The 11,150-nt window shown below is 43.9% G+C and overlaps 1 protein-coding gene across 4 annotated transcripts in view; it reads right to left on the bottom strand.

Annotated features, from left to right (window-relative positions):
• The window catches only part of LIMCH1 (LIM and calponin homology domains 1), a 359,691-nt gene that overhangs the window by 314,203 nt on the left and 34,338 nt on the right, over window positions 1-11,150 (bottom strand). The gene's annotated exons all lie outside the window — the stretch shown is intronic.

Raw genomic sequence — 11,150 nt, 5'->3', positions numbered from 1 at the left:
AAATGTATGTCTAGAATCTACAACATTTGACCAGTTACATGCACGATCTTTATAATCAGGGAATCTTACTTCTCTCAACCCACAGCCGACAATTCTTTTTGGTTGTTTGTTTTTTGAAACAGAGTTGGCATTGTAGTTTATATCAAGCCCAAACTCTTGGATTCAAGCAAATCTCCTGCCTCGGTCTCCCGAGTAGCTGGGACTACAGGTACCTGCCACAATGCTGGACTAGCTTTTCTATTTTTAGTAGAGACAGGGGTCTCATTCTTGCTCAGGCTGGTCTCAGAACTCCTGAGCTCAGACAATCCACTTGCCTTGGCCTCTGAGAGTGCTGGGATGACGGGTGTGAGCCACTGTGTCGACCACAATTCTTTACTGTACTGGAACAGATCTCTCAACTTCTTCCCTCTCCTCACTTCCTGTACTCCTTTGGGCAAACCACACATTTCTTTCTCTTTTTTTTGGAAACAGAGTTTCACTATGTTGCCCTCAGTAGAGTGCTGTGTCATCACAGCTCACAGCAACCTCCAACTCTTGGGCTTAAGTGATTCTCTTGCCTCAGCCTCCCAGGTAGCTAAAGGCACTGGCTACAATGCCCAGCTATTTTTTGTTGTTGTTGTTGTTGTTGTTGTTGTTGCAGTGGTTTAGCAGGCCCGGGTCAGGTTCGAACCCACCAGCCTCGGTGTATTTGGCTGGTGCCTACCCACTGAGCTGTGGGCGCCGCCCAAAGCACGAATTTCTTGTCTTTGTAAGTCCTCCCACTCACACCCACAATGCCCTTCATTCTCTCTGTTTTATGAGGTTTGTTTTCTTATGTGTCCCACTAAGCAAGCTTAATGTAACACATGAGCGAATAAACAGTCTGCGTTGCATAAACAGCGTGTTCTTCAAAATAAACAGTAAGCTGCTTTGCACTAAGCCTCACATGAAAATCAACCTCCTTGCTTTATAATACCATCTCACGCCTCTGCTTCCTCTTTAAACAGGCAAGGAGACAAAAAGCACATTTTCATTTATCTGGACAAAGCTTAAATAGCAGCTCACGTGTATTCACAAATACTCTAAATAAATGAATGGAATAAAGGGGTAAAGTCCAAGTTCTTGAACAATTTTTTATTTTAGTTTAAACTATCTAGGCTCACTCACAGCTACAGAGAATCTAGCATGTGGATGTGGGTCTGCATCTCACAATTTCCCTTGTCCTATCATCAGTTTACCAATGGGTACCCTGTAAATGTTCATCAGTGGAAATCTTTTCAATTCCAATTCTATGTTTCTGGACTCCACAACACAAAGAGTTTCTAGATTTTGCCGGAATTGAAAAGGAACTATCTTCCAGCTAGGCATTTGGGGTTACCTGTTTGTTGTATTTAGGGGTAAAGAGAGAAAGAGAACTGGGTGTTTTTAAGTATTTGTGACACTCGGGATGGGGAGTCTGGGAAGAGAATGCTAATTTCACACTCTCCATCCACATCTCCCTACAAGATTTTGGAAGAGAATAGCGTGTGCTTTGGAATTGGCTATCAGAGGCCCCCCTCTGTCAGGTAGCTGCTCCAGGCTCAGCAATCAGAGAAATAGGCACAAAGCTACCTTGTGCGGAGCCTTGGAACGCTCAGATTTCAGTTCAGATGTAAAAACGAGGCTCCCTCCCTGCTAGCATTTTCCCAGGGTCTCAGCCAAACTTGCTCACTCTGCATTTGAGAGGCAATGCTGTACTCCAAGCTTCTGTAAGAACTGAAAGACAGGTGAATTGAGGGCAGGGGACACCAAAAATGTTTCTTTAAAATAAATGAAATGGTAATGTTCTTAACCCTCTCCCCTCAGTCGTATGATGAAAAAGGAGAGATTGTGATGAGCCCTCGTCTGGCCCCCGTGAAACCCCCGCATCTTGGCGCCTCAATCTGCCATGACAACACGTGCTGACAAATACTCTTCATCAACAAATGAGATAAAGGGATGAATTCCGAGTCCTATAAATTTTTTTAATTTATAGGACTCATGCAAAGTTAGCTGCAATGCATCTGGCACATGGGCAAGGTTGCTCTCTCTCAATTTACCTTTTCCTTTCTACTACTGTCAGTTCAACTACTGCTGACTTAAATAGCAGAGCCTGATCGTCAGAATAAATTAACATGGTCCAAAGAGCGCTTTCAGCTCTTTAAACACACAAAATCATCATAGTCTCTCCATGCAACAAAACTCCCGATGGTCTGTAAGGGCAACTTACTGTCACTGCGTTTCCACGTTAACCGTCTAAAGTAGGAGTCTATGGCCGTAAATAGTCCTGAAAAACATTGCGTGTAAATCTGCATAATGTATTCTGAAGAGGGAATTAACGCATCTCTATCATTTAGGACACTTTCAGCTGTAAATGAAACAAATAAACTTGCCTCAGACAATAAGGATATATATTATCTCACACCATAAAGAGCCCGAAGGGAGTGGGCACCAGAGATGGGTGATTCAATAGCTCAGAACATACTAACTTCCCTCTCCAGCTGGTAACAAGATGGCAGAAGCAGTGCCAGGCATCACATTCAGACGCAGCGCTGAGCACAGGAAGAAAGGCAACCTTCCCTTTGTGTCCTTCCTCGAAGGAGGAAAACCCTACAAAGAAGCCCTCTCAGCAATGGCCGTGCCTGAGTCACTGGTCCATGCCTTAATCAATCAGTGCCATGAATGGGGGGGATTGGACCCGAGGGAGTCCACGGAAATGACCACAGTGGAGTGGACTGGATGTCCAGCAATCAACCATCATGACCATTACACCCCACACACCCTTGTCTTCTCACCACTCATTTCCTAAAAATGCCCTGGTGCAGGTAAACCCCCAGGTCAGGTGCACAACCGAAGAGCCCCACGATACAATCATGAACCAATGTGTCAACACTGTATCCCCACAGAGGGTCAAGTCCATGTTGTCAGACTGGGAAGGACACTACGCTGGGCACATTTAATAAGTCAGTAGTAGCAAATGCTGCTTTCCCCAGCAAATGATATAACGAAGAGAGTTTTAATAGAAGTAGGCACCTAGATTCCAACATCTGCATTTAAAACCCAATGTTATTTGGGTTGTGCTTATTTATCTTTGAAACCTTAACAAGTCTGGATGTTGAATCAACTGGGCTTAGTATAAGAAGGAGGCTAGACAGAAACAGGGCACATCAGGAAGCAACTTAGACAGGAGAGAAATCCCAACGACGTTTTTCCATGAGATCTGCAGACGACTGATAGGAGCTTACAGATCTGGCCCCACAGACTCGCTCACTTCTGTTACTCTTCAGCGACGTTTTTCCATGAGATCTGCAGACGACCTGATAGGAGCTTACAGATCTGGCCCCACAGACTCGCTCACTTCTGTTACTCTTCTCTCCCTCTGCTGCACCCGCACGGCTTCCCTGCTGGTCCCATCCTGGGAGGCTTCTGCCCTTCTTTTGGTGTGGTTATGGCTTTTTCCTTCATTCCTTTCTTCAGGTCTCTGCTCAGAGGTCACCTTCTCAGTGGGACTATCCCTGACCACCGTAGAGGCCCAGCAGACCCCCTGCCCCAAATATTCCCATCTCCACTGCCCTACTTTATTTTTCTTCATAGTTCTTTTTTGTTTCACCCTCTAAAATATATGTTCCCCAGGGGCAGATGCTCAATAAATATTTGCTGAATAGATGAAAGGGGATAAGAAAGAACCAAAATAGGAAAACAAACAAAGAAAAAACACTCAAGACTTTTATAAACATATGCCCAGACCTATGAGCAGGGCAACTGAGATTTAGACACCAAGAGGTTTTTGTCTCATGAAGTCAGAAGTAAAAACAATTATACCTCCACTGGGTATATATTCACTTCTATTAGTCTGGCTAATAAAGAAAATCCATTGTAAAATCACAACATACGCCTGTGGTCCCAGCTACCTGGGAGGCTGAGGGAAGATGATCTCTTGAGCCCAAGAGTTTGAGGTTGCTGTGAGCTATAATGCCATGACACTCTACTGAGGGTGACAGAGTGAGACTCCGTCTTTTAAAAAAAAAAAAAAAAGGCACAAAATAGTGTATCAATTATAATTCTCCAAGGTGAGTTTTAAGAAGTCAAATTATTTTACTAAAATTAGCATTTAATGCCCAAGAATGATACAACACAGGTAACTTTTCTCTTTTTCCTCCTTTTTTAAAAGAAAAATGAGGCACCCCAGTACTGTCTGTAAAGGCATTCACAATTCAGTTTCTCAGATGTCATGCGGTCTGTATTGTCTTTTTTTGTCCAAAGGGAAAAAAGGGAGGCTGGTAACAGGTTTAATGGCTAGTTAGGAGAACTCCTGTTAGGTCCTTACTTTCTTTTCCGCCGTGGACACAGGCAATGCCCTTGCTCAGAGCACCACGTGTAAATGCACTACCCACTGCAAGGTCTCCAGGCACCCACAAAACATGCCCTATGAATCATCTGCCCTGCCCTGAATACTCCCCAATTACACAACCAAGAGAGCCATTTAGGTGTTCCCCAAAACATGTGATTTCCAAGGGAACATTTAGGTGACTCAGAATAAAGATTCTTGAATTAAAGGTCATAGAAGTACCTACAATCCCAGATCAAGAATAGCAGTAATTTCCTTGGCATTTCACTCCTGCACTCCCTTCCACTACCAATCTCAGGAAATCCAAAGGTTTTAAATACCAAGACCCAGAGTACAAGTGCACAGTTCTTACAACTTGCAGAGAAGTATGATCGAGATTTTCAGATTAAGTTTGGTCAACAATAGGTCTTTCTTCTGTAACTCCTATATGAAATTTAAGAATTTAACAGGTTCCAAGCAAATGAATATTTCATTCTTGTTTCATAATATAATAAAAAGTCCTTTTCATTGGGAGGGCTTAAATGTAACCCAAGACTCCAATTTCTGATTCTATCAGTATGCTACCACCGGAGTCCTATTGAAAGGGTTCATTCCTTAACATACCACGGCAATCAACCAGCTTCTCCTGGCAGGGGTGGGGGGTCTCAATCACAAGCTGTCAATAATACACAAAACAGAACCAATTCTGGCCCAGTCCACTACAGACAAGTTCATGTAGTTACTTTAGAACTTCAAAGTTTACATAGAGAATTCAATCCCAAAAACAAGAATAAAAAGCTGCCCTCAGATGATATAAAGTTTCTACTTAGACCCATATACTTCAAGCTCAAGGATATTTTATATTATTACAAAACCATTGTTCTTTTTCCCAATGACACAGGGAAAAGAGCTCCTGAGATAATCTAATTGACAGGGTTCCATTTTATATATCTCCTAAAAATAAGAAGTCTAAGCCAGATGATAAAAATGCCTTTAGAATAAAGAGAAAGTTTATTTCTTTTTGTACGAGTATCTTCAGATCTTTCCAATTTTACAGTTTATGCATATACATACAACTGCAGATGACCAAGAAGGGATCCATTTTTTACAGGTTAAAGAGTTGTTTCTCCGGCTCAGCGCCCATAGCTCCGTGAGTACAGCACTGGCCACATACGCTGGGGCTGGCAGGTTCAAGCCCTGCCCAGGCCTGCTAACCAATGACAACTGCAACCGAAAATAGCCGGGCATTGTGGTGGGCGCCTGTAGTCCCACCTACTTGGGAGGCTGAGGCAAGAGAATCGCTTAAGCTCAAGAGTCTGAGGTTGCTGTGAGCTGTGATGTCACAGCACTCTACTCAGGGTGACAGCTTAAGATGCTGTCTCAAAAAAAAGAGTTGCTTTCCTTTTGTTCTGTGGGTTTAAAGCCATGGTACCTGTTATAAGGTATCTAGCTCCAGATGAAATTATGGTGCCTACTCCATAGGGGAAAGTCTCATTTTCTTTGTTTTCCAGCAGAGCTTTCAGCCACTCAGCTTCCAACAAGGGACTAACCAGCTATCCCTGAGTAACTGGAACACACATCCAGCCCTGTCTTTACCTGTTTTAAGAGACTGCCTTTCTAAGACCCATAATAAAGGAATTCCTTATCAGAGGACATGCCCAGACCAGGCACAGCGACCCCACAGACTACTGACACGCTGTGTTGCCAGTGAGCGTGACATTCACGGAGGACAGACAGAATCACCATAATCTGCTACCAGCAGCAGTCACACCCTCACTGTCCACCAAGGGGACTGAAGACACAGTACTCTCTGCCAAGACGTGGAATCAACCCAAGTGCCCATCAACCCCCGAATGGGTTAATCAACTGGGGTATGTGTATACCATGGAATACTCTTCAGCCATAAAAAGACGGAGACTTCCCATAAAGCATCACAGAAATTGAAAAGTCGGTATCCATGTACTCAATACTAATTGGAAACCAATCGATAAACAACTACACACCCACACGGGAGAAAAGCACAGTGAAATTCAAGGGGCGAGGAGGGGCATCGGTGTAGGCCCGTCTAAGGGGCACCATGTGGGGTGTAAGACACACCTCCTGGGTGAAGGGCTCAACCTGGTCTTTACCTAACAAATGCAAACAATGTAACCTAATCATTTATACCCTCATATTAAACTGAAATTTAAAAAAAGAGAGAAAAGGCGCAGCACTTTTCCCCAAGCAGGTAGGGAAGGAGCACTAAACGAAGTCCAGAAAGAGTGGGAAGCCGTCAAGGAATAAATAACTCATCCTTTCCAGAAAGGCTCAGCACCGTCATTACGTACGTACTCTAGCCGCATCCAGTCTGCTGTAACAAATTCACCATAAGTCATATGTGCGTCACCCAAAGATTAAAAAATAGAAAAAGAGGGCGGCGTCTGTGGCTCAAGGAGCGGGGCGCCAGCCCCATATACTGGGGGTGGTGGGTTCAAGCCCGGCCCCGTCCAAAACTGCAAAAAAAAAATAGAAAAAGAACATTTTGAAGAGTGAGCACAGCATAGTTCTCCGTTCTCCTGGGTAAGCCTGCATAGGCTGAGCGTCTCCCCAAGCTCAGTGTGAGCCAGAGGATTAAAGAGGCATTTTTCCTGCAATGGGACCTCAAACGATAACTAGCTACTCTCTCTCTGAGGTTCAAATAAGCAAACAGCATCCCTTGCTGGTCTTCAAATACACCAGGCACCGGCTGTCTCGGGACCTTTGCAAATGCTATTTCTTGGGTCTGGGAGGCTTTTCTCCAAAATATCTGTATGTCCTACAAAGCTCATTCCCTTGCTTTCCTCATGAATTACTATTACTATTATTATTATTACATTAATTGGTATTAACATGAATGTCTCCTGATCAGGGACTTTTGGGGACTGCAAACTAAACTTTCACCAATCCTCCCCTGCTTTATTTTTTCCCCGTAGCACTTAACACCATTCAACACACTACACATTTTTCTTATGTCTCTTATTTGTCATCTCCCCTTCTGGAATGTCGTCTCTGTGAGGGCAGAGAGTTTTCTTTTTATTGTTTTATTCACTGCTCTATCACCAACACCCAGAAAACCCCATGTTAAATATCTACCAAAAAAAAAAACAGTAATCTGCTCTAAAGCTAGAGCAAAACTGGACACGTTAGTCTTTCAAAATGACACGCGGTTCTCATTCACAGCATAAGACAGTCTCAAGAGAATTTCAGGAGTTCTTTTTTTAAAAAACTTTTTCTCTTAACAACTTCAGGTTTAGGAAAAGTTGCGAAGAGGGTTCTCCGATGCTCTTCACCCAGCGTTCTCTACTGTGAACACTTTATCTACCGTGACGCGCCTTAGCATAGGTGCGACACTTTTAACTACACTACAGAGTTCGTTTGATTTCACCAGTTCTTCCACTAATATCCTCATGGTTCTTAGAGTTCATGACCGTTAGTCTCCTCCGTTTCTGTGGCAGCTTCTCAGTCTTCGCTTGTTTATTATGATCTTGATACTTTTGAAAGGTCCTTGGTCGTTCTGTAGAATGTCCCTCAATTCGGGCTTGTTTGATGCCTTCTCATAACTAACCCAAGATATGGATGTGGGGGAAGACGAGAAGGACCCTTCACGGACACTCCATCCTGACATACTGCCAGAGAGGTTGACCTTGGCTGCTTGGGAAAGGTGGCGTCTGCCAGGCCTCTCCACCGTGCAGTTACTATTTTCCCTTCCATAATCTATGTGTTTGAAGTGAGTCACTGCGTCAGCCCACACTCAGTTCTTTTAACTACACACCATGTTTTGTCAGCTTTGTGGCCGACTTTAGAACCTAATTCCTGCAAAAATGCTCCTCCACCTGAACTTAGTCATCAAGAGAAAATGATGTCTGTAAAATTTGGTGACATGTTTTGGAATTACCAACAGAGGGATCAAAACCCAGCTACATAACGTATAACCTCAGACAGAGTAGTAGCTGGTTATCATTTGAGTTATTTCTGTGGCCCCAATCAACATAGAACTTTTTTTTCAGAGAATGAACACACAAATGAAAAGGGTAGAATGCTTAAGGACTGAAATATTTTTCCAACACAGCAGGACAAATCTGAAGAGAAAAGGTAGTCACTCTCCTACTCTGTATCCCAGACAGTGATCCAAAACAATTTCTCGATTGTTGCAGCTGGTAATAGCCTTTGTCCTATTAATTGTATTTAATCAATAGCATTTATTTAATGGCATTGCAGACAGGAAAAAAAACTGCATGGCCAAAACTACTAATTGTCCCTGAATTCCTCCCATATAATAAAATCCTAATTGGCAGCTTAGGCACATGGCCACCAGGATTAAGAACTATGTTTAAACCACCTTCAGAGATGGATGTGGTCATTGGATTACATTCCAGACAATAAAATGTAAGCACAAATTTTAATCTCAGCATCTAAGGCTAACCACTGTTCCCCTAAGCTTAGAGTCCCCCGAAAAGCAGGGGAGCCTACCTTTATAGGCACTATTTACCCTAATTTTCAGATAAGGAAACTGAGGTTCAAAGGTATTAAGTAACCTCCTGAATTCCTAATCACTCAAGTGGGGAAGCCAGGAGGGAGCCAGGTCTGACAGAAGTTGCCCAGTAAAAATAGAGGATCCAAAATTACGATTCAAATTTCAGATAAAAGGACATATTTCTAATAAAAAAGTTTATGATTCATTTGCAACTCAAACCTAACTGGGCACCGTGTGTTTTTATTTGCTAGATCTGGCAACCCTAGTTCGACTCCGAAGCCTAGGTTCTCAGATCCCATCTGAGAATCCATCACTTGGTAACGTCACACACCGCGCCCAGCAGCCCTCTCACGCACTGCCTTCACTCTGGAACTATTCGATGACTTGAGTTGAACTAAGCAGGACACACACAAGCAACAAAACTCCTCTGCACTCCCCGGAATTCCAGGGAGGCAGAAAGGCGACCCAGCCCGAGGAGCAGGCTTCCTCTCAGAGACACAGGCGGAGCAAAAGGCCAGACCACATGGGGTCACCCCAGCTTTGGAAACAGAGGAGCGAGAGGGATCGGGATGAAAGATGACAGAAAGGTCACAGAAAGGGACACCAGGATTCAGGGGCAGCAGGAATGGTGTTTGCTCTGTGGCTAATGCTACATTTTTGTCTTTCAATTAAAAAAACAAAAAACCCCATGGTGCTGCTGATACTTTTGGGGTGACTCAGTTCCTTAAGGTAAATGCAAAGAGGCACCAAGTCCAGCTTTGAGCAAAAGAAAAGCTGTAAGGTAAACCACGGGAGCTCAGCACACACCGGAAGGGGAGGTGAAATCAGCACCTGTGGGTGTCTCTGTATATTTGAGAATAAACAGTCCAGGATCAGAGCAATGGCGCACACAGAGTGGTCGGTGGTTTCCACCCTGGCTAGCCAGGACAGCCCCCTGGCAAGGTCACTGAAAACTGAGACCCCAAGGGTGGGGGCAGGCCCAGGACCTTTTTCCTTTCTTTTTTCCCCCATGAGATTCTGGTGAGCAGTCAGGTTGGGACCTTCTGATGATGTCCTTTTGTTTGGTTGGTTGCTTGGTTGTCAAATGATCCTTCATTGAAATATTTTCCTTTGTATTTAACTAACTGGGCATCCAGCACAACGCTGTTGATGTCAGCTCTGCCGTCATGAGGGTGGTGGCCATCAACATTGCAGCCCACAGACTGAGCAGTCCCCAGGATGTCCCTAATCGTTCCAGAGAGTTCTCTGGCTAAAGATTAGTGCCACATCTGTTGGGCAATGCTGACAATCCACGGAGTTTAATATTTTTCTGTTTCTTTCTGTCTCTCAAGGTTCCTAGAGGGCTTTGATGATCAGGGCAGAAACAAAAGGCCTCACTTCAATCAGGGCCTGTGTGTTTTGATGGTCAGTTTCACTGCAATCCTCAGACCCTTCTGGTCACTGGTTGTCTCGGCAACATCCTCAGCAACAGTCCTTGAAGACAGACCCAGGGGACTGAGCTTGGAAGCCAGGGTGGACGTGCTCTGATTTTGCCACTGGTGCACCTCAGATACACAACTTTGATCTCACTAGGGTCGAACTTAGGCAGCTGGGGTGGGCTGAACCTGGATGTGGAACCACCAAAGAGACTCGCACACTTGCCTCCTTCCAGCTGAAAACAGAAAGGACTGAAGCTGTCCCACCACGTTCCTTTCCAACATATTAACAACCAAATACAGTTCATTATTCTTAAAAAGAAAAAGAAAAGACAAGAAACCAGGTTTATGGATACATAATCTACATGCTCTAAAATCTACTCATAGTAAATGTCCAGTGCAATAATTTTTAGTGAATTTATAGAACTGTGCGACCATCATTACAAATGCGTTTTAGAACATTTCCATCACCCTCAAAGACTCCTCACTCCTGTGAGCAATTAATACCCACATCCATCTCCAGCCCAGGCAAGCAGCATCTGCTTTCTGTCCCTGTAAAACTACCTTTTCTGGACATTATGGACAAATAGCAGAATACAATGTCCAGTCTTTTGCATCCGGCTTCTGTCACTGAGCATAATGATTTCAGGTTCGTCCTCAGCGTAGCACGTGTCGGCAGTTCACTCCTTTTCATTGCTAAGCAGTACAGCACCCATCGTTCGGGGATATTTCTTTCTGTCTATCCTTTCACTGGCTCATGGACATCTGGGCTTTTCTCCTTCTGGGCTACTGTGAATAATGCTTCCATGAACCTTCATGTACATGTGCCTCTCTCTGTACATGTTTTCAATTCTCTTAGGTAGATACCTAATAGAATTGCTGGGTCCGTGGTGAGTTAACTTTTTTTTTTTTTTTTTTG

The sequence above is a fragment of the Otolemur garnettii genome, unplaced genomic scaffold, assembly GCF_000181295.1.
Source record: "Otolemur garnettii isolate 467f Iridium unplaced genomic scaffold, OtoGar3 scaffold00181, whole genome shotgun sequence".
Classification (NCBI taxonomy): Eukaryota; Metazoa; Chordata; class Mammalia; order Primates; family Galagidae; genus Otolemur; species Otolemur garnettii.
This window is presented reverse-complemented; position numbering and strand designations above follow the sequence as displayed.